This window comes from Notolepis coatsorum (genome assembly GCF_963971535.1).
Source record: "Notolepis coatsorum genome assembly, contig: SCAFFOLD_158, whole genome shotgun sequence".
NCBI classification, from domain to species: Eukaryota; Metazoa; Chordata; class Actinopteri; order Aulopiformes; family Paralepididae; genus Notolepis; species Notolepis coatsorum.
This window is the reverse complement of record NW_028172861.1, coordinates 430,884-453,321: the sequence shown is the minus strand read 5'-3', so window position 1 is coordinate 453,321 and position 22,438 is coordinate 430,884. Positions and strand designations below refer to the sequence as shown.

At 46.8% G+C, this 22,438-nt stretch overlaps 1 protein-coding gene across 1 annotated transcript in view; it reads right to left on the bottom strand.

Moving 5' to 3' along the window:
* The window catches only part of LOC311247958 (leucine-rich repeat, immunoglobulin-like domain and transmembrane domain-containing protein 1), a gene marked incomplete at both ends in the record, with an annotated part of 51,400 nt that overhangs the window by 9,128 nt on the left and 19,834 nt on the right, over window positions 1-22,438 (bottom strand). The window lies entirely within an intron of this gene.

Here is a 22,438-nt window from a genome sequence, read left to right as displayed (position 1 = left end):
AGTGTCCTTTCACCTGCCTTGGTAGTAGGACCTTCTCTGGACCTTTAGTAGCTGTTACACTATTCTGTGGTACTCCTTGTGTTACCTGTATGCTCAGCATTCCACGTCATACTTACCCTTGTTCTCCTGTGTCACACACCTCCGGTCTGCACCCCCACCCTTGGACATCACCAGCCTGCATCCCGGGACCTCATGGACACACACAACCCGCATCTGTATTTTCTCACTGCCTGCCTTGTCGTCTTCTGGGTTTTCCCATGAAATACCCCAAACCGCTTCATTCTCCTGTGCCTTGTGTTCTGCTCTTGGGTTCACTAGACACCACTCTAACAGAACACTTGGACCACCATGGACCCAGCACCACAGGACTCAGGAGAACTGGACCGGCTCCAGCGTGCCCTCACCAGCCAAGGAACTCTGGTAAACCAGCACACACACACATGCTCCAGGAGATATCTGCCACACTCCAAGCCCTCACTACCAACTCTGCTCAACAAGATTATCAGTTAAATCAGATTGCCGCTCACCTCACTGCCTCCCCAGCCCAGCCCTGCACACCGGAACCTGCCCCCGACCCGGCAGCTCCACATGCCCCAACTCAGCCTCAGTATAGGGAGCCTTTTGTCCCAGCACCCAAATGCTATGACGGCGACGTCACCTTAACACTTTGACGACCGGGCCTCGCCATCTAATATGTGGCTGGAGGACAACGCTTTGTAAACAAACCGATGTACTTTTGGATAGCTATATATATACTTTATAGTATTGCTATCTGTCCATTCTCATTGTCACTTGAGTGCATAAACCGTGCCTTCATAATGGCTTAAAGAAAATAAAAATCCCATCGGTTGGTTGTCATTTTATAGCGCCGTGAATTCCAGTATTTTTTCTGGAAAGCTATTTATAGGGCTAAAGGCTAGTCACGTTATATCGACGGGCATTTCTGTTGTATATATACGAATGAAATAAAACAAACTGCTCAGCATCCGGACTATTACAGAGCATCTATGGATGAAATGGGGGCGGCGGGGGACGCCGATTAGTATTATTGATTAGCAATACAGTGTGCGTTCAAGTAGCCACATTCACTGATCGATCGCTTGCGTTTTACAACAATGTCCAATCCGGCTGTAATTTGGGTGAAGAGTGTCCTACCGTCAGCCCATGTGATCGCCGGCAGCATTTCCCCATTATTCATCGGCATCTGGTAGATCGATATGTCCATTGGCTGATCATAAATCCCATTATTCCAGGCTGAAATCTGCGCTTCAAACCGTGATCAACGGTGGAGGATGATCGCTTGGGATCCAGGCTCATATGAAACGCCCATAGACAGTAAAATATATTTTCCCCCATTCGCCCTCAATGATACTGCAGTGGAGCGATGGCGCCCCTAAGAGGATCTGGCCGGTATTGCATGTTGCGGAAATCACATATGCGGGTAGATCTGCAGAGTCGATCGGGGACGTTGATACGGTGATTAATATGGAATAAAACAATAACAACTTGCCACGAGTTAAGGTCCACAACGCATGGCACCGAAACCCGAGTTAACTCGTGGCTGGTCCCCATTGTGTTAATGCAGATCTTTTCTTTTTCAATACATACGTGTGCACTCATTTTTTAACAACAGCCCCTCACCTACCACACTGATAAATTAAGTATAGCTTGAATGGGTTCAATGGGATTGATGGGATTGAATGGGATTGCTCAAAGAAGATGCGTTAGCTTGGTCATCAGCGCTCTGGCACCGTGGGTCACCCCTCTGTTCATCTTTTGTCAATTTCACAGCTGAGCTGCAAAAGGTTTTTGACCATCCCATTGGCGGGTCTGCAAGACTCTTAGCCATCCGCCAGGGCCACCGCAGTGTCAGCGAATACTCTATTGAGTTCCGTATATTTTCTGCCGACTCCGGGTGGAACAAAGAGGCATTAAAAGGGGTATTCCGTCATAGACTCAGTGACGTTCTCAAGGACGGATTAGCCACTAGAGATACATCAGATTCTTTGGATGAGCTAATTATTCTAGCCAGGAATCTGGTCACCCGTCTCCATGAGCGCCGTCGAGAGAGGGCTAGTGTTAGCCGCGGAATCATCTCGTTCTCCCCCTGTACACGAAACCAGAGAGGGTCCCCCGGAAATTATTTCCCCGTTTTGCTCCTCGCTCCCCTCCGTCCTCTTCGGCTGCCGAGCCCATGCACCTGGGTCGGGCTTGTATCTCTTCCAACGAGCAACACCGCAGATTCCAGTCAGGTGCATGTTTGTATTGCGGCCAGGGGGATCACTTCCTGGTTGCCTGTTCCGTACGCCCAAACGCACAGGCTCGTCGGTGAATGTGGGAACATTGATGAGCCCCCTCCATTCCCCGACCACGCATGCAATTCGACCTCAATTGTTCTTTTCGAGAATAAATAAAGGTTTGAATTGAATTTGCATACAGAAACTACCCGCCAGCTCCTTATAAGGAGGCTAAGCATTGCACCTCTGGTTGTGCTGACCCTTGTGAGGACCGTATGCACAGGACCGAGTCCACAGGCAACGCCAAAGCAATTTACAACTCATCAAAATTAGATTCGAAATTCGAAAATGTACAATACAACAAAAACAAGTTTGGCATTTTGGAGTACAAATGTAACAGTAAGGTGCAATAGTAACATACAATGCACAAGTGATTAAACTGGTTAAAGGCTTCATTAGGGATAAATCATTGGTGATTGAGTTCATGTCGATTCTACAGACATCCTCGGAATTAAATCATTATTATAATAAATACGACAATATTTGTATCATTAACAATTACATTTTACAGACACAAAGGATAAGTTTAACGAATTCCATATAAATCGATAGTTTATTAACAATGCAGCAGCCTGATGCAGGCGGCTTGGTGAGGATACATACGGAGCTGCTCCTGGGCACCTGCACTCAGCGCACACACACACAATATGCAACCTGGCGGCACGTGGTGTAGTGGTTAACACTACACGGTCACGGGTTCGATTCCCGCTTGGGGACCAGGTTTCCACGTTGCCAGGTACCCAGGTGGGTATCTCCCGGGCCTTTCTGTGTGGAGTTTGAATGTTCTCCCCGTGCTCATGTAGCCGGTCCAACGCTGAACCTGCCACTACTTCGACCATGCCTTGAGTGGGAGTCGAACCCCGGGCGTCCGCACCGGGGCCAGCATCGCAAACCGCTGCGCCAAGAAAGGAATTCCCTGCTAAGCGCTCAGTTTGGATGCCTCTGGGGAGTGAGGATGTGCCGTAGTCACACTATCGCGGCACATATCCGTTACACTCACAAGGGTTTCCCCTCCCGATCCGTCCCTGACGAAGACGGACAGGAGAACTTGGATTGGTTCCCGGGGTGCTGCCCCACGCCGCAGCCCTTATCTGCTCCCGGCTGCCCTTGGGGGGGACATTGCATGTGTGTCTTCCTGTGTGTGCCGCCCATCGCATATGTGTGTAACTGCATGATAAATAAAGACTTCTTCTTCAAAGTCCAGTTTATACTGCGGCTGGAAGATATCACTGATCGTGCACTGAGGAGCCGGCCCAGACGCGTCTATACTTTCCACAACAAATTTGTGTTTCCGCGTTCGAGTTTTGCGCTCTGATTGGCCAGGTCATGTGACATGTGCGCAAATCGTGGGACGGCAAGTTCTGCGCCTATTTCCGGGTCCAACAGCCTGCAAACTAACTAACGCCTAGTTTATCACTGGTTAAGCTTAGGCGACTCTTTCGCAGTTGGTTAAGGTTAGAGTTTGGAACCAGGGCAGGCATTCTATCGCCATGCTCTAATCATAACCAATTTCGAAAGAGCGCCTAAGCTTAACCATCCAAAAACTTGCGGTCCCACGATTGGGCGTACATGTCACATGACCTGGCCAATCAGAGACGCGGAAACACGACTTTGTTGTGGAAAATATTCAGGCTGACCAGACGCTCAAACCCTGTGCCACCACACGTCCAGGTACTGTCCACCTTCAACCACCTGCTCTAAGTGGTCTCCTGCTTCCCAGGAGCTGAGATAACTCCTACATCTTACAGAACAAATCTGTCGGTGTGCACAGGAGATGCTGCAGACACATGGCTAATTGGTACGTACTGTATACGTGCATAATGAATAGTTTCCAGCAACTGTATGCTTCTATTATTCTAATGACTTGTTTTATAAGGAGATTGCGGATATGCGCTGCCCCCCTGGTTCATGACCACACTCACCAACCCCCAGACAGAGCAGGAGGTGGCATTGAGAACAAGTGTGCAGTCTTTCCATATTGTCATGCTCCACAGTATGACTTACTCCTATCTGCGATCTCCTGTTCGTAGCTACGAGCGAATCTCCGAAAAGAAACTGTTCCATCATGCCAAAACCGGCCTGAGAAGTTCATAAGTGGAGTTACGAAGACATTTGTTTGTAACTTTCTCTCGTAAGTCCGTTCGAGCATGAGGTCCACTGTTTCTATGTGCAGAGAAAACTCTGTTTTCCAGCCACAATGTATGTGCTGTACACAGAGCCGCCTGGGAGAAATGCGAAGCCCTGTGCGAGATTTAACGCGAAACGCGACCCCCCCCCCCCCCCAAAGGTAAAAAAAAAAAAACATACAGTCAACATTTTCTTAAATAATAGCGCTGCCCGAGGCTGGGCATGATACAGTCAACATATAGCAAGAGAGAGAGCGAGAGAGAGCTCCCGTTCTACAGTCAATATACAGTGTACAGAGAGAGAGAGAGAGAGAGAGACACATTGGAAAGAAATTGAAATGCTATTTGGCCCTAAACAGAGAGTACACAGTGGCAGAATACCTGAGCACTGTGACTGAAGATCCTTGACTAGGTACAGACTCAGCGAGCACAGCCTAGCCATCGAGAAAGGCCGCCATAGGCAGACTGTGTGTGTTAGAAAGAGAGAGAGAGAGAGAGAGAGAGAGAGCATGTGTGTTTGTCGTGTGTGTGTGTGTTAGAGAGAGAGCATGTATGAGAGATCCAAAAGGACAAAGATCAACACTTAAATCCAAAGAGAAGAGGGTCTATACCAGAGAAAACAAAGCAGCAAGGAGCCAATGGCCGACATCAGCTAAATAGGCTAGCCAGGTAATGACACCAGGCCACACACAGCTTTGGCCAACGGCCCAACGCTACCCAAGCTACCCAAAATTCACACACAGCACATGTCGTATCTCCAAATGTTGTGAAGTAACATAATTTGCCTGGAAAAAAACATCGTTATTAACAAAACATTCGGGAGGGGAAGGAAGGAAGAGTGGGGTAATGTCATTACATTTTCATTCATCTTACCTGCACCAAGGAACGCAGGGCGAAAGGCCGCAAAACAGGTCTCCATGTTGACGAAAGGCCTCTCGCTGGCGGGACAAAAATAAGCTATGGCCGGAGCCTTGTCATGGTGCAGGCCCGACTACATCTTCTGTCAAAGATGATGTCGTAGTCAGAGTGCCAGAACCCCCTGCTATTCTCACGGCTAATGTCAATGGTCGTAGCACAAGCTAACAGCTAACTCTAGGCTAACTGATAGCATCAAGCTAACGTTCCCAGCCGAGCGCAGCCGGCAGCTAACGTCGTAGCTAAACAGCTAACTGGCTAACAGTTAGCTCAACCCGGCTATCGCTAACCATTAGCTAACGCAGAAGCAAGCTATGCGGCTACCACTGAAAAACTGTAACGTGAGAAAAGCAATACAGGTGCTGACACCAGGCCACACACCGTTAGCTACTACACTACTACAACAGCTAGTCGGCCAGTTTGGCTCCAGAGACAGAGAGAGAGAGAGAGAGATCCACGGCGGGAATAGAATAGAGGGCATTAAAAACTCACCAAACGTCCAAGAGGATGGAGACAACCGCGTGGAGTTGACGAAGTTCATCTGCCGAACGACCATCATCTTCATCTTGGCTGCACGCGCTGTCTCTAGGTTAGCTAACGCTAGTTAGCATTTAGCTAAGCTAGCTACTAGCCGTAGGGTTGCCACCCGTCCCTTAAAATACGGAATTGTCCCGTAATTGGAAACGAAAAGACGCGTTCCGTATTGAACTGATACGGGACGCCCTTTGTCCCGTATTTTAAGGTTGCCAGTTTAGTGAGAGAAATGAGCCAGCCGACCTACAAAAACAAGCAAAAGTGTGTCCAAAAGTTGCGGAAAATAAACAGACATGGCAACTCGGGTATGGTGGGCGTGCGCTCAGCAGCTCACCGACCAATGAGAATTAGCGCTTTCACGTTGCTAGGAAGAGTTCTGTGCCGTTGTGCCAATCAGAGAGTCTGTGCGCTGCGTGATTTATTTTCGAAGTCGCTTTGAAATGATTGTCTACAGCAGACACTACTCCACCGCGTCCTAAAAAGACAAAACGCCTCCAGAAGTACAGACCTGAGTGGGACGAGGCAAACCTCTGGCGTGATAGTCAGTGGAGATGTTTACAAAGCAAACTGTAAAGTATGTAGGTAGGCATGTGTTTTCTGTGGCGCATTGTGGACTGACTGACATCAGACAGCATGCATCAGGAGGAGAACAACATTCCCGAAATATCAGAACGCAAAGGACACAAGCACAGGTTTCACAGTTCTTCATGACTTCATCTCCTGAGATTGATTCGGTATGGGATATTACATCTTATTTATCTGGTTGTGTTTTTAACTAGATGTCAGTATTTCTATTTACCTGCCCTGGCAGCCCGGAGCCTATACTCTTCTTTGCACTTTATTTTTTATTAATCTTTTAATTTGGGTCACACAAGTGTTTCATTGTATTATTGTCCTCTTTGAGTAAAAGTGTTCCCAGGCTTAGTTTTTACAGCACTTTATATGCATACAGTATTATGCTCACGTTGAGGCTATAGTTCAGCCAATTTATTTAAACAATGTTAAATGCAAATAAAGCACTTTAAACTTTAAGTATGACTAAATGCTTTCTTGACTATATATAGTAACTGTTCCAAAATGCATAGATTTATATGTATTTTAGGGGTTTGGGGGGCTAGCTCTTTTTAATATAAATGTCATAGATTGTTTTATTTAGATTTCATAGATTTCTATGCATTTCAGGAGTTTGGGGGGCTGGCTCCCCAAAATAATTAAATAACATAACCCTAACCCTAACCCTAAAACCGAAATATAAAAAAAAAAAAATACTGACAAAATCCGGCCATTTTTGCCCAAAAAACGCCCCAAAACCAGCCAAAAAAATTTCTCGCGCGCTACGCGCACGCTCGATGATAGGTGTCCCTTATTTCTACTGGTCAAAGGTGGCAACCCTAACTAGCCGACATCATCATGGCTATATCCCGACTGAACCACACTTAATATTATAACGTAGCTAAAGCTAACTAGCTGTCCCTGTCTTTAACCGGGATGGCTAGCCTGACTGAACTGTCTAACATGCAGCAACTTTCATCTTCAGTCCATCTGCGGACGATGTCCTCTTCATCTTGGCTGGCATCCAATGCTGCACGCGCGAAATAGTCAGACGCTAGTGATGGGTCGGTCATGAGCGACTCGTTCATAAGAGCCGATTCATTGCCGTGAGCGTGAGTCGAATCGCTCACGTCTGGCAATGAGTCGGTTCACGCCCCCCCCCCCCCCCCCCCCCCCCCCCCCCCCCGGCACGCACACAGACGCACACAATGAACTCAACAGATGCTACCTGGCTGTAACCCCTCCCCTCATTGAAACCAATTCTGCTGCCTGCAGAGCCTCAGAGCCAGGAACGTGTCTAATGTGAAATATATAAGCATATAAGCAAAACTAGATTTCGCGGGAAGGGGGGCCTCGCAAAAAAAAATAAAAAATAAAATAAAAAAATAAAAAGAAAAAAAAAATGTGCGAGGCCCCCCCCTGAGGCGGCCCTGGCTGTACAGTACTGTACCAAGCATGCATGTTTTCATGGTGTGGGAGGAAAGCGGAGTGGAAACCCACGCAAACACAGGAAGAACATACAAACTCATTCCAAGGCCTTCCACTGGGGTTTGAACCCAGGACCTCCTAGCTGTGAGGCAACAGTGCTAACCACTGCATGACGGCACCGTAGGGGCATCGTATGGCAGTAGGCTACGCTGCACTGCGTTCCTCCTGTGAAGCCTGCTTTAGATGCAGAGCAGTGATGCTGTGTTCATGTTGTGAGTTTGTATCAGAGGTGTTCAATTGATTTGACCGGACATGCCAGTGAAAGGAAAAACAAATCAAAGGACGCCTTTCATCCATAGACGGTCTATAAAGGTGCCGTTCACACGAGCTGACCGCTGGACCACAGCATAGCCTCACACCTGACCAAGCCCAGCATCGCTCCCACCCATACTGCCCTCTCAAATTGCCGGCCGGTTAAGTCAAGAAGCATTCTCATAACCCAATCACGCTTGTACCACTCCTGCCGAGCTAATCTCAGCAGCATTGCTACGAGGTAATTTTATGATGCATCATATTTCCTACCCACTACCCCGCCGCACAAGCCCATAACCTCCCTCCCTCCCTCACTCACCCTCCCACCCATTTGCTGTGTATTTTCTCAGCCATATGAATGAATACATAAAGCAGCACATATTTGCTGAGCCCACAGAAATTCGCACTCTAGCCATTTTGCAGAACAGTGTGTGTCCATTACCAGGAGGCAAGTAAATGGGAATGCCACGACCTGTGAAATGTGTGCATAATGTGTATACATTGCAGTGGTGTGAGGTCTTGTGTGTGTGTGTGCGTGCGTGTGTTAGATCTATTGCTGAGGGATATGCACTGAGGCTTACGGGGGATATTAGGCAGCATAGCAGGGTGTATTGGGTGCTGCTGCTGCGCTGGCTGGCTGACTCTGGATCAGGCTGACAGAATGAATGGGATAAATTAACATGGGGGAGCTGACTGAAAACATGACGCTTGGAGCCTAGTTTATTTACCTTGCTCAGTGCTTTGCTAAATATCAGTGGCTGATGGGACATAAATGCTCATGAATGAACGTTTATATTTGCATTTGTTGTCAAGTTAAAATGCCTACGCAGAATCCTCCTGTAATCCATTTGTGTGTGTGTGAGTGCATTGAGTGAGTGAGAGGATAGTGTCGGCTTCAAGGATAAGATTCTCAATGTCTGTATTCCTTATAGTCGGCCATGTGTCCTTGTGTTAAACAATGGAGCAGAGCCATGAGAGGGAAGGAGAGAGCAGGCAACACACGCACACACACACACACGCACGCACGCACGCACGCACGCGCACACACACACACACACACACACACACACACACACACACACACACACACACACACACACACACACACACACACACACACACACACACACACACACACACACACACACACACACACACACACACACACACACACACACACACACACACACACACACACACACACAACACTAAAGCGACAGAGACACGGAAACGTGGCGTCACTTGCCTGGTGCTGCAACATTACAATTCATGAAGATTGTTCTTCTTCTGCCGCTGCACTTAGTCTTAGTCCCACTTTCTGGCATTCAAAACATCCTAGTCTTTTGCTGGCTGCGAAACAAGCAGTAGGGAACATTATTACCTTGTGCTAAGTAACATTAGTGGAATTTGGTTATTGCACCAATGACCTTGTTCGTGTCGTGCTACTGTAGCTGAGCATCAGATAAAAAAGACAGTTGGTTGGTGGCTAGCTAATGCTAGCTAGATCTAACGTATCGCTAGCTAAAGTTAGCTAGGGCTAGCATATTGCATTTCAAACCTTTTATTTATACTCGAAAGGCAACTGGAGTTTCCCTCGTTTACAGTTTAAAGGAGTTTACATACAGAGACAAGCAATCATAAATAGAGCATTAGAAATCACAGCAAAATCACAACAATAAGACAAGAGGATAACAAATCAATTAAAACATGTACAACTTGGTTGACAATGATTAATGATCAAGGTCTTAAATTCCGTAACAGAGGGGAAAATCTAAATGTTTAGGGATTGTTAATTGGAGTTAATTCCAAGAGCTATGGGCGTAATAAAAGGCAGTTTTACCCTTTCCCGAGCAAACTCGGAGGACCTGAACTTGAACGGGTCCAACATTCCATTCCTATAATGATGTGATATAAGGAGGTAACTTATCAGCAAATGCCTTGTAAATTATTTGTTACGCTTTTCTATCAGAGAGGGCCAACCAACCTTTTCATAAAGGTCACAGTGATGACTGTCGTATCTATCGCCAGTGATTAATCTGAGGGCAGAGTGATAGATATAGAGTCCAAGTATTTTAGAGTTGAGGCCGCAGCATGTCTATAGATTACATCACCATAGTTCAAGATGAAGAAAATTGCTTTGATGACTCTCTTCCTACTAATCAAAGGAAAGCTGGTTCTGTACAGGAAGCCAATTGTCTGTTGCAACTTGGAGGCAAGGTTGTCCACATGGAATTTATATGTAAATTTCTCATTGAGCCACACACCAAGGTATGTGATTTGCATACCTTGTCTCGATTCAGTGACTCTCTCAATGCTAGAATCACTTATGGTAGATATGTGTAGCCTAGGGATGAGCCCAAATATGAATTTGGGAAAGCATGGATAATGAGATGGACACAATTTATTTAGCTACATCCATGTAGGACTGCTGTCAAAAAACAACCTATAGGACTTCCTTGACGGCGGACATGGTGGTCATTTCAGTTTAATGATCAGACACAGAAAACAATGTTTTCCGCTCCTCATTCCTCCTTATGCAAAACGAATTTCATATAGGCTTAGGCTATTTATCATTGTTATGTATGAATAATTAATTTGATGATAAATGAAATCTTGAACATGGGCCAATTTGAATTTGTAGGAAAGACGTGAATTTTTTTTTAAAGAGTAGTTTCCTATGCTCATAAGTATAGGCTAAAAACCTTTTTTGCTCTTTTATCACAGAAATATTTGATTATATTAGATTAAACTGTATTGTTAAAGAACAAAATGGGCTGCGTCAAAGGAACCGACCTGATTTGATCACGGTTGTGTTTGGAACCCAATGTGCAGGCAAGAAGAAGCAGCAGACAGAACTGGATAAAACCCAATATGGGTGTATTTAATGAATGGTCAATGTCCAGGTAGGGGGTAGGGGTGTGCATGGGGGCAAGAGAGTCAGACAGACGGGGTCAGAGCAGGGACAGGGATAGTCAGCCAGGCATGTGTCAGAGCAGTTCCTTGTGAGCCGGGCCAGTGTCTCCAGGGGTGGGCCTGCTGTTAAATCATTACAGGCTGTGTAAAAAAAGACAACAAGAACAAATTTATATACATATATATTTTTTTATTAATGCATACTACATACTACTATTAAAGTCAATGTATACTATTACTGTTATGTAATAATGTTGCAAATAAAAAATACAAAATTCTAGTTGTTCAATGTCGGGGGGGGGGGGGGGCTCAACTTCAGAACTTCAGACAGTTCATAAAACTTAGTTTAGTTCAAAATAGAGAGAGATAGACATAATTAATTATATGCCAATCAAATTAAATTAAATCAATTGGATGCCTTGAAGGCACAACAATTGCATGTCTAATAAATATTAGGTTAGGAAATACATTTGCCAAATTTAACGTGACTTCCTTTAATCCAATATTAATTTGTTAATTTGATTACATCTGTTCCCATCTTCTATTGTACAATAACATAAAAAAGTATGTTATAAACCACAGCCACTTCTGGTCTTCTATCTGAATACATATAATTTTGTTGAACAAATTCAGATACAGATAATGATGTCTCCGCACACCCTAGGATTAGGGGTGCTGAGAGGGTGAGAATGCAATTGCAGAGGGAAGAGAGGAGGCAGAGACGGCAGGATACGTGGAAATCAAAATAAGTTTACTAACAAAATCATACAAAACAACACTGAAGGGACGGACAAACAAAGATGAGCGAAAACGGGATATAATAAACTACTTACAGCACAGACGAACAATAAACAAGGCAAGGGGAGGCACAAAGTAAGTGAGGGTACAATGGGGGTACAGGAGACAATGACGCCACGAGGAAGTGATGACAAACAGACACCTAAATACCAACACTAATTAACAACGATCAACACCTGGCAGGGCCAGGCCAAAACACAGAATCACAAACACAACCTAGACACAAAAAGCAATGACACCATAAACACACTAGACACAAGGCAATGACACACACACAACAACCAGACAGGGGGACGACATCAAACACAGACAGGGATGGCCCAGGATAACAAATAATTAGAAATTAATTCAATTACTTGAAACCAACATAAGATGGCCGACTGCACCATCGGGCTTATGTCACCAGAGGGAGGTAGGGAACCAATGTCAGGAGGAGGGAACTGTCCACTGTCATTCTCATGTAACAGTACCTCCCCCTCAACGGGGGGATTCCAGACCCCCGAGAATAACGTCCGGACACAGGCGAAGGAGGAAGCCGGGACCCCGGACTGAACCCAGGGAGAGGACCTGGAGACCTGGGGCCGGGAGCCTGAGCAAAAAACCCAGGAGGTGTATAGCAGCCCGGGCTGAGAACGGGTCCACAAGCCCGGAAAGGGGGGGTGGGGATGGGAACCGAGGCCTGGAGAGGGGAGGCAGGGAAAGAAACAGGGAGCCGGAGAGGAGAGCTTGAGCCGGGAGCAGAGGCTCGACGAGGGGGGGTGGGGATGGGCACCGAGACCCGGAGAGGGGAGCTGGGCCTGGGAACAGAGGCCCGATGAGGGGGGGTGGGAATGGGTGCCGAGACCCGGAGAGGGGAGCTGGACGTGGGAACAGAGGCCCGACGAGGGGGGCGGGAATGGGTGCCGAGACCCGGAGAGGGGAGCTGGAACGGAGGTGCAGCGGCGACGACCCCCGGAGAAGGATCCGAAGCAGGATCCAGCGCAGACCATGGCGAAGACCACGGCGAAAACCACGATGAGGACCAGGGCGCCGATCACGGCGTAGGGCTGGACCAGACGGGGAGCCAGGACCAGTCGAGGAGCCGAGATCCGATGTAGCAGCCGGGCCAGGTGTAGAGGCTGGGCAGGACGCGGAGACCGGACCGGTCTCGGCGGCGAGGCGTGGCGTAGGATCCGGCGATGAGGGACCTGGAACAGTGACAGCCGGAGCTGCACTGACCGGAACCAGGCTGGCAGCGATGGCCGGATCAGCTGTGGAGGCCTTGCTAGCGATACTAGCCCTGCTCGCCCTACAAGCCTTGCTAGGCCTTGGAGGTTCGCGAACTGCGGGAACTAGGCTAACCGTGGGGCCTGAAACAGCTGTAGGGACTAGGCTACCGGGCGGGAACACACTGGAAATACTTTCACCAACTAAATTCACACAGCACTTTTGTAAGGGATGTGATAGTCTGAACTTGTGAAATGGTAAAGGGCACAGAGTGAGAACAACAAACAAACGATAAGAGTACAACGGATACAACCTAAATTGGTTCAGGCTTCGCAATTAAATACTCCTTCACACGACTGTGTGAAACGTGATTTTCCACAATCCACTGTGTATCCACAGAGGCAAGAAGACAAACAAACCGACAGTCACACTTGAGAGAGACTCATGGTTAATATTTCAGAGGCGATGATGGAATGTCAGTACGTAATAGTGTTGGTGTGAAGAGGATGCAGACAGCTTCCACCTGGGAGCGAGCGTGTTGACGTGCGAACTCCCGCGGTCGCTCAACTGTGGAGAGAAAAAGACAAACCTCAAACCACCAAGCCGGATATGTCCACAACACACACAGTCTCAACAATGTGTTGCTCCCCGCATGAGTGCTTTATGCAGAGATTCAAATAATAATTCAGAGATGTAAATACCTGCTTTTGGGGTCGTTACTTGTGCGCTGGGGGGCCGATATCGCCTTCCCTGTTCCAGCTGGTCGGCTTCTGCCCTTCCCAGCACTCATTTGCCTGAAGCCAATATGGCTATTTATGCAGGGAGCTGGAAAATGATAAATGACAGTGTGCGTCTAATAAATATGAAATCCCTGGATCATTAGGTGGATTAGATCGAAGAGAAAGTGCATAATCAGCCCATGGATGCAACTGTAGTCATGGAGACATCAATATCAGAGGGTCAGCAAACCACCAGAGAGAGAGAGAGAGAGAGAGAGAGAGAGAGAGAGAGAGAGAGAGAGAGAGAGAGAGAGAGAGAGAGAGAGAGAGAGAGAGAGAGAAACAAGGAGAGGGAGGGAAACTGTTAGAGAGAAAGTAAGAAAGAAGGAAGAGAGAGAGAGACAATGAGAGGAGGGAAACTGTTAGAGAGAAAGTAAGAAAGAGGAATGAGAGAGAGAGACAAGGAGAGGGAGGGAAACTGCAAGAAAGTAAGAAAGAGGGAATGGGAGAGAGAGATAGAAAGAAAGTAAGAAATAGGGAATGAGAGAGAGAAACAAGGAGAGAGAGGGAAACTGTTAGAGAGAAAGTAAGAAAGAGGGAATGGAGAGGGAGAGAGAGAGAAACAAGGATACGGAGGGAAAATGTTAGAGAGAAAGTAAGAAAGAGGGAATGAGAGAGAGAAAGAGAGAACCAAGGAGAGGGAGGGAAACTGTGAGAAAGTAAGAAAGAGGGAATAAGAGAAGGGAGAGAGAAAGACAAGACAGAGTAAGGGAGAAAGCGAGAAGGATTACAAGCTGGGAAACGGATTCTATAATGGACAGTGAGCGGGTCGAGACAATTACCTAACATGGCCTTTTTCTAGTTAGCATTCAAATGGAATTCAAATAGCATTCAAATTGTGGTCAAGGACGAAGGGGCACGTGTTCAACCGCGGAACTTACGCGGACTGCATTACGCGGGGGAAGAACATCCCTGTCTCGTTACGACGTATGTCAACTGAACTGGGCCATACAGGGACTGTTGTTTCGGTGACACATGATTGCCCCCTGTCACACTTATTAGCGGGGAACTTTAGTAGCACAAGGCGATCGTCTATAATAGTCACCTCATAATCGTGGCTTGCCGACAAAGATCAAAAGACCCCCCCACTGCGTAAGCAAGGTTAGGGAAGACGAACAGGAAGGAGGGTGAGAGAGATGGATGCTAGTCTTGTGAAAGAGATGAGAAGATAACAGAGATAATTGAGGAGATGAAGATGCCCCCCCCCCCCCCCCCGTGTTGTCAAATCCGCTGTGCAGTCAGTGCCTTCCATCTGGTGGTCATGTTATCCCTTTCACTATCACACCACCAAATGGTTAACCCTTTCACTGCGACAATACAGACGGTTAACCCTTTCACTGCCACACGACAAATGGTTAAACCCTTCACAACCACACCACAGAAGGTTAACCCTTTCACTACCACCTACAGACAATTCACCTTCTGTAGTGTGGTAGTGAAAGGGTTAAACAGCCCTTGTTGCTACAACTCAGAGATGGCGGAGAGGGGTTATAGCAGTGGCGCTCCAGTTGCTGCAGCAGCGGCGGCCGGCGGGGCTATCCCTTCAGCCAGTGAACAGGCCAGTCGATGCGTTTAATCAGGCAAAGACACGTCAAGGGAAACAGGCTCTGCATCAGAGAAGCGCAGCGACATTGATTCACCTTACCCCCAACAATAACAACCTATCTACCTCATCAGGTCAGGAGTATCCACCCACCCACCCTCCCCCCCGGCTTATACACACACACACACACACTCATAGTCAGCATGACAGGGAAGGACAGAGAGATGTAACATAACGGGGGAAACAGATCAAGTGATGTAGCAGGATACGGTGTGCAGCCCGAGCCCGATCGATACATTTTCCAGCCTTTCAGTGTTTTCTAATCGAATGTGTTATCCTTGAATTGATGGGAACCTCATCCATAATCCAGGGAGAGCCTCATTTCTACCACTGACGTCTTTCGACTGTTAACCTTCGTGAAATATCTTATGAACAGAAATGTGACGGTTGAAATAAAATCCGCTGTTAGATATATGGGAGTTCTTCTCCAAAATCATAAACATGAGGTATTCTCTCCTAAACACCCGGTCTCTGTCTCACTTTTACTATTGTCTTCATCTGGGACTCTAAGTAGTGAGCAACAGAGGATGTTGCTGTACCCTCCACCTATACCCTGCTATACCCTCACCTATACCCTGCTATACCCTCCACCTATACCCTGATATACCCTCCACCTATACCCTGCTGTACCCTTCACCTATACCCTGCTATACCCTCCACCTATACCCTGCTATACCCTCACCTATACCCTGCTGTACCCTTCACCTATACCCTGCTATACCCTCCACCTATACCCTGCTATACCCTCCACTTATACCCTGCTATACCCTCCACCTATACCCTGCTAGACCCTCCACTTATACCCTGCTATACCCTCCACCTATACCCTGCTATACCCTCCACCTATACCCTGCTGTACCCTTCACCTATACCCTGCTATACCCTCCACCTATACCCTGCTAACCCTCACCTATACCCTGCTATACCCTCCACCTATACCCTGATATACCTCCACCTATACCCTGCTGTACCCTTCACCTATACCCTGCTATACCCTCCACCTATACCCTGCTATACCCTCCACCTATACCCTGCTGTACCCTTCACCTATACCCTGCTATACCCTCCACCTATACCCTACTATACCCTCCACTTATACCCTGCTATACCCTCCACCTATACCCTGCTATACCCTCCACTTATACCCTGCTATACCCTCCACCTATACCCTGCTATACCCTCCACCTATACCCTGCTATACCCTTCACATATACCCTGCTATACCCTTTACCTATACCCTGCTATACCCTTCACCTATACCCTGCTATACCCTCCACCTATACCCTGTTATACCCTCCACCTATACCCTGCTGTACCCTTCACCTATACCCTGCTATACCCTCCACCTATACCCTGTTATACCCTCCACCTATACCCTGCTATACCCTTCACCTATACCCTGCTATACCCTTCACCTATACCAGGGGTCTCAAACTCACGCCCGCGGGCCAATTGCGGCCCGCGGGATGATATTTTGCGGCCCCCTACTGGACATCAAAGTGTAGTGTTAATGCGGCCCGTGCACTACTGTTTGCCGAGTCGTTGCGCGAGAGAGTTGGAAGTTTTATTTATTTGATCACTTGTAGGCTACCATAGCGCAGGCTCATGACAGCAACGTTATGTTAGTGACTTGGTTGAAACGTGATTCCGGAGTGATATGATATCAAGTAAAGTGGAAGCAAATGCATCCTCGCTATCTCTCCTCTGCGAGCAGTGCTGCGCGCTGTCCGCCTGCACTGCCACATATGTCTGTTACGGGTCTGGTCCAATCACATACGCGTCCCGTCAGCGTTTTTCCCCCTCACCCACAGTCTGAATGAATGAATGAAAACTTTATTTAACAGATTGCAGAATGGGTACAATACAGTACGGCTCAATACATACAATTGTTAAGGGGATGCAGACCTGAGAAAGACGTTTGTCTTGTTTCCATCAGGGTCCCCCATTTTCAATTCATATAGACATTTATGACATACACAACATACATGACATTTATGGCATAGGGACATATAGGTATTTAGTACTGATACATTTGTGACATAGGCGGTATTCAAATATACAGTACTGTTACCCCTAGATCCTGACAGAGTATATACATATGATGGGGAGGGGACTGTACATTAGGAGGGGGTGGGTGGGTGGGAGGGAAATATACATACGGCGGGGAGGGAATATATACATGCGGTGGGGAGGAGACTGTCTATTAGGAGGTGGTGGGGGTTTTGGGCATTTACGGTGGCCAGTTTCGAATTGCAGCCTCCCGTAGGTGCTCTTTAAGGGCGGTTTTGAATGTGGGCAGGGATTCACATTCCTTTACAGCTTTGGGTAGGGCGTTCCACATTGTTGTGGCATAATTGCGAAACGTGTTTAGTCCCTTGTTTGAGCCGAATCTGGGTTTAACATGATTTGTTGAGCTTCCTCTGGTGTAGTGGTTGTGGTATTCACTGACCTTTGGGAAGTATTTTGACATGTACATGGGCACCCCGGTCGTATAGTGTATCTTGTAGACCAGGCCCATTGCAAGTTGCTGTACTCTGTCGTCTACTCTAAGCCATCCTAGGTTGGCAAAGTGGGCAGGGGTGAGGTGGGTTCTGGGGTTCAGGTCAAGTAGTAGTCTGACCAGTTTGTTTTGTGATGTTTGTAATTTTGTTTTAAGCGCCTTTGAGGTGCTTTGGTACCATGAGGTGCACGCATAGTCATAGTACCCTTGAATGAGTGCTCCTGCCAGAGTCTTCAGGGTATTCTTGTTTACCAGAGAGGAGATCCGGTACAAGAATCTAGTTCGTTGGTTGACTTTTTTTTATTACATTGGATGCCATTTTGTCACAGGAAAGATTTGCCTCTAGGATGGAACCTAGGTATGTAATTTCGTCTTTCCTTGTGACAATATTGTCACCCACTGTAACTGAGAATCCGTCGGTCTTGCTGAGTTTGTTATTTGAACCGAAGAGAATGGACTCTGTTTTGCCCATGTGTAATGATAGTTTGTTATCAGCGAGCCATATGCAGATTTTGCCTAGTTCCGTGCTGAGGGTTTTTTCAACCTGCAATTTGTTCTTGTCAGAGACCAGCAGGGCTGAGTCGTCCGCAAACAGGAACAAGTTGCAGTCACAGGCTGACGACATGTCATTTGCATAAATTAGGAAGAGTAGCGGTCCTAGTATGCTTCCTTGTGGAACACCACAGCTCACTGTGAGGGGGGGGGATAGAGTACCGTTTACCTCTACCATCTGTTCTCTCCCCTCCAGGTAGGATTGCATCCAGCTCACTGATAGGCTATCAAAACCAATTGCTTTTAGCTTGTCCATTAGAATGGAGTGATTGACAGTGTCGAAGGCCTTTTGTAGGTCCAGCATGACCATGCCGCAGTATTTGCCAGCGTCCACCTCTTGTTTGATGTGGTCGTTCAAATAGAGGAGGCATGTGTCAGTGTCAGTGTCTGCGAATCAGAGGCAGAGTAGGGGAGTAGGGCGGGTCTTCACGGACTGCATGTCGTCTCTCTCTTTCAGTTAAAATCGGAGCAGAGTTGAAAATGCATATACAGTAAACTCACTCCCAGTTTTATCTCTGTGAGATAAATGTAGCTATTAGCCTATTTTCGCCAGCAGGCAGCCAGCAGAAAAATATGGCATTTTCAAAGATGGTCAGTAAAAGAAAAGTCGACTGCAATTCAAAGGTGAATGGACGGAAAAAGTCCCAGCCAGGGGCGTAGCTGGAGATTCTGGGCCCCATTAAAGAATCAATTTGTGGGCCCCCAAGCTATTAAAAAATTTGGGGCGGGGAGCTCCAGTAGCTCACCGCGTACCTCGAGCGCTATTTCGCCGCCGGGGACAACCGTGCTCGTCACGGATCTGGGGTTAGCAAGTTCGAATCCCGGACTGTAGCCGTATCTTTCTCAGAGTGTCTTCCCCATCTACCCCCATTCAAACCTGTTTCTGTCGGTCATTCTTGACCAGAGAAAAATGCGATAAACGCAAAAAAGAGCCAGCGGAATGGCCAAAGTTTAAAAAAAAAAAAAAAAAATGTGGGGCATTTATTTATTGATGAAAACGCATAATATGGTTTTTACCTATTTTTTTTATAAACAGCTTTGTGATAGAATAAAAAAAAAATGCACAGTGCATTTCCATAGCTGTGGATGAGTCCACTGACACCACTGAGAAGCCTGACGAACCGTTCATGTTCTGAAGAACTGTTCATGTTCTGAAATGTTATTGCTAAAGATTGAGAAGATTGGATCAGTTGTACTTTTTTTTTTAATACTTGAAACCCTTTTTTTGTGGAATATTTGATGCGGCCCAGCCTCACCCAGACTCTACCTCCAGCGGCCCCCAGGTAAATTGAGTTTGAGACCCCTGATCTATACCCTGCTATACCCTTCACATATACCCTGCTATACCCTTCACCTATACCCTGCTATACCCTTCACCTATACCCTGCTATACCCTTCACATATACCCTGCTATACCCTCCACCTATACCCTGCTATACCCTCCACCTATACCCTGCTATACCCTCTCCCTATACCCTGCTATACCCTTCACATATACCCTGCTATACCCTTCACCTATACCTTGCTATACCCTTTACCTATACCCTGCTATACCCTCCACCTATACCCTGTTATACCCTTCACCTATACCCTGCTATACCCTCCACCTATACCCTGCTATACCCTTCACCTATACCCTGCTATACCCTCCACCTATACCCTGTTATACCCTTCACCTATACCCTGCTATACCCTCCACATATACCCTGCTATACCCTCCACCTATACCCTGCTATACCCTTCACCTATACCCTGCTATACCCTTCACATAGACCCTGCTATACCCTTCACCTATACCCTGCTATACCCTTCACCTATACCCTGCTATACCCTCCACCTATACCCTGCTATACCCTCCACCTATACCCTGCTATACCCTTCACCTATACCCTGCTATACCCTTCACCTATACCCTGCTATACCCTCCACCTATACCCTGCTATACCCTTCACCTATACCCTGCTATACCCTTCACCTATACCCTGCTATACCCTCCACCTATACCCTGCTATACCCTTCACCTATACCCTGCTATACCCTCCACCTATACCCTGCTGTACCCTTCACCTATACCCTGTTATACCCTCCAACTATACCCTGCTATACCCTTCACCTATACCCTGCTATACCCTTCACCTATACCCTGCTATACCCTCCACCTATACCCTGCTATACCCTCCACCTATACCCTGCTATACCCTCCACCTATACCCTGCTATACCCTCCACCTATACCCTGCTGTACCCTTCACCTATACCCTGCTATACCCTCCACCTATACCCTGCTATACCCTTCACCTATACCATGCTATACCCTCCACCTATTGCTATACCCTTCACCTATACCCTGCTATACCCTCCACCTATACCCTGCTGTACCCTTCACCTATACCCTGCTATACCCTTCACATATACCCTGCTATACCCTCCACCTATACCCTGCTATACCCTTCACATATACCCTGCTATACCCTTCACATATACCCTGCTATACCCTTCACCTATACCCTGCTATACCCTCCACCTATACCCTGCTATACCCTTCACCTATACCCTGCTATACCCTTCACCTATACCCTGCTATACCCTCCACCTATACCCTGCTATACCCTCCACCTATACCCTGCTATACCCTCCACTTATACCCTGCTATACCCTTCACTTATACCCTGCTATACCCTTCACATAGACCCTGCTATACCCTTCACCTATACCCTGCTATATCCTTCACCTATACCCTGCTATACCCTTCACCTATACCCTGCTATACCCTTCACCTATACCCTGCTATACCCTCCACCTATACCCTGCTATACCCTCCACCTATACTCTGCTATACCCTCCACCTATACCCTGCTATACCCTCCACCTATACCCTGCTATACCCTTCACATATACACTGCTATACCCTTCACCTATACCCTGCTATACCCTTCACCTATACCCTGCTATACCCTTCACCTATACTCTGCTATACCCTCCACCTATACCCTGCTATACCCTCCACCTATACCCTGCTATACCCTCCACCTATACCCTGCTATACCCTTCACCTATACCCTGCTATACCCTTCACCTATACCCTGCTATACCCTTCACCTATACTCTGCTATACCCTTCACCTAAGCAAACATTTACGGTGGGCAGTTTCAAATTGCAGCCTCCCGTAGGTGCTCTTTAAGAGCGGTTTTGAATGTGGGTAGGGATTCAAAAAAAAATTTACAGACGTTTTTTTACATTGTTGTGGCATAATTGCAAAACATGTTTAGTACCTTGTTTGTGCCGAATCTGGGTTGCACATGATTTGTGTTGTGGGCATGGTATTCACTGACCTTTGGGAAGTATTTTGACATGTACATGGGTACCTGGGTGGTGTAGTGTATTTTGTAGACCAGGCCCATTGCAAGTTGCTGTACTCTGTCGTCTACTCTAAGCCATCCTACTAGGTAGTCAAAGTGGGCAGGGGTGAGGTGGATTTTAGGAGTAAGGTCAAGCAGTAGTCTGACCAGTTTGTTTTGAGATGTTTGTCATTTTGTTTTTAGCGCCTTTGAGGTGCTTTGGTACCATGAGGTGCAAGCATAGTTGTAGTAGCCTTGAATGAGTGCTCCTGCAGAGTCTTCAGGGTATTCTTGTTTACCAGAGAGGAGATCCGGAAAGATTTGCCTATAGGATGGAACCCAGGTATCGCTGCTGGCGGGACAAAACCTCCTAACTCCATATATATATATATATATATATATATATATATATATATATATATATATATATATATATATATATATATATATATATATATATATATATATATATATATATATTTTTTTATCAACTCAGTAGATCATCCTCCATGTGTGTGTGGTCATCTGTCTAAACCTCGTAACTCTATTCTCCCTCAAATCTGTGTTCGTTTTTTTCATCTGCTGA